The 2,132-nt window shown below is 42.6% G+C and overlaps 1 non-coding gene across 1 annotated transcript; it reads right to left on the bottom strand.

Annotated features, from left to right (window-relative positions):
• Positions 1-1,771: 1,771 nt before the first annotated feature.
• LOC120272849 lies at positions 1,772-1,878 on the bottom strand. The gene has a single exon (XR_005540384.1). It is a non-coding gene; the product is annotated as a small nucleolar RNA R71 (small nucleolar RNA).
• Positions 1,879-2,132: the final 254 nt, after the last annotated feature.

Here is a 2,132-nt window from a genome sequence, read left to right as displayed (position 1 = left end):
TGTGCTATACGACTCCCCATACGACCCCTATACTGCCCGTATGCCCTCGGGGGTATATATACTCACTTTTAGGGCTGATTAAAGAACTTTTTGCTGGCCGACTTTTTGGGAGATCATTTGGGAGATTTTTGGGCGACCTTGGGGAGGAGAAGAAGGGCAAGAAAGCTAGAAGATCATTCAAACCCAAGGTCCAAGGCTCTCAAGGCAAGAAGGCAACATCATTCAAAGGGGAGATCGATCACGACTTGAAGGAAGGAGACCATGGCTAGAGGAAGCGTCATTCGGCATTCCTTTGGCGGGGAAGCGTCATTCGGCATATTCTCGCCTCATCCTTCACCATTTCATCTAGGGAGTGTCATACTATGTCTTTGTTTCATGTTTTGCTTGATTGTATGCTTTGTTATGAGATGATGACACACTAGACCCCCAAGGCCACCGGGTGTTGGTGAACCTTGGGGGGTTTTTATCATGTATTTTGGATGATTACTTGTTAATTCTATGCTTGGGTATTTTTTTGAGATCTAATCCATTGTTTTTCATGCTAAGTGTTACACCAAGGAGAAATCCGTAGCTCTTTTTATGAATGATGCATGTAGATGTGACTTGCTCGCATGTATTAGGTCATGAATGGATTAGAAGGGGATACTTGTATCATCACGCAGAAATCGGGTGTTTGGTAGCCCTCCATGTAGGTTTAATCCGAAGAAGAGTAGGTTTATTCCTAAGCGAGATTTCCTTTGTACGTAATGCAATCGTAGGGAATGTAGATTTTGGAAGAAATTCCTATCTATGTTCAGTATGGGATTAGGGTTCAATCACTGAGAAATTGGGGTTGTTCTAATCTTGGAATCTCATGGTCCAATTTACCCTTGCATCTTTAGATCATCATCCATGTTGCATGATAACCCCTCAAGGGGATCCACATCCATAGGCCTTTGCATTTCATCGATTATCTTGCTTGCTTATTGCTTGTTCTCTCTAATTTGTTCATAATATTGTTTTTAATCTTGTTTTAGTTTTTAATTGCACCTATTAGAGTAAAACCCATCACTTGAGATCTTAGGGCTAGATAATAGCTCGAGAAGGAGTAACAGGAGATCCTTAGCCCCGTGGAATACGATCCTCGTGTCTTCACACGAGGTATTACTTGGCGATCCCGTATTACTTTACTCATTTTTTTTTTTTAATCGTTATTTTTCTTTTCCTTCGATCTTAACTTTCTATCATCTTTCTTGGTTTTACAAGGTACTGTGCATGACACGCTCAAATCCATCGACATTGATTACACCGGATAGTGAAATTGAAAGAACTTTGCATCGGAGATTGAGAGAAGTTGGTGAAGGTTCGGTACACAAAAACATTGAAATTGAGGATAGAGAGTCTTCAATCATGGCCAAGAGCGTCGCACTCTATCCGAATATGAAAGACCCCAATTCACGGGTGATGAGTTTAGTGTTCAAGCACCATCCGTGGCATCCAACAATTTTGAAATTAAAGCTAGTACAATCGGCATGGTCCAGAACTCGGTTCAATTCAATGGTCTCGCGAATGAAGATGCACATGACCACCTTTCCCGGTTCCTCCAAATTTGCTCTACATTCAAGATTAATGGGGTGTCCGATGATGCTATCCGTTTGAGGCTATTTCCCTTCGCTTTGAGAGACAGGGGCATATCGTTGGCTTACATCATTATCTCCGGGATCTATTAAAAACATGGAAGGATATGGTTGAGAAATTCCTTGGGAGATACTTTCCGCCAAGCAAAGCGGCGAAGTTGAGGCAAGAAATTTCAGCCTTTAAACAAGGGGAGTCCGAGACATTGTTTGAAGCTTATGAAAGATTCAAGGATCTCCTTAGAAGGTGCCCCCATCATGGTTTTGCCTCATGGATGCGAGTACAAATCATTTACAATGGGGCTGAATTATGCTACTCGCCAACTCATCGATGCCGCAGCGGGTGGGTCCCTTAGCAATAAGTATCCCGATGAGGCCGAGCAATTACTTGAGTCTATGGCGAGCAATGAATCACATTGGGCCTCAAGAGGATCTACACAAAAAGACTGCTGGGCTTTATGAAGTTAGTAGCAATGATGCCTTGGCGCGAAGGTTGATGTGTTGACTCGAAAGCTTGAT

This window comes from Dioscorea cayenensis, chromosome 11, assembly GCF_009730915.1.
Source record: "Dioscorea cayenensis subsp. rotundata cultivar TDr96_F1 chromosome 11, TDr96_F1_v2_PseudoChromosome.rev07_lg8_w22 25.fasta, whole genome shotgun sequence".
Taxonomy (NCBI): domain Eukaryota; kingdom Viridiplantae; phylum Streptophyta; class Magnoliopsida; order Dioscoreales; family Dioscoreaceae; genus Dioscorea; species Dioscorea cayenensis.
This window is presented reverse-complemented; position numbering and strand designations above follow the sequence as displayed.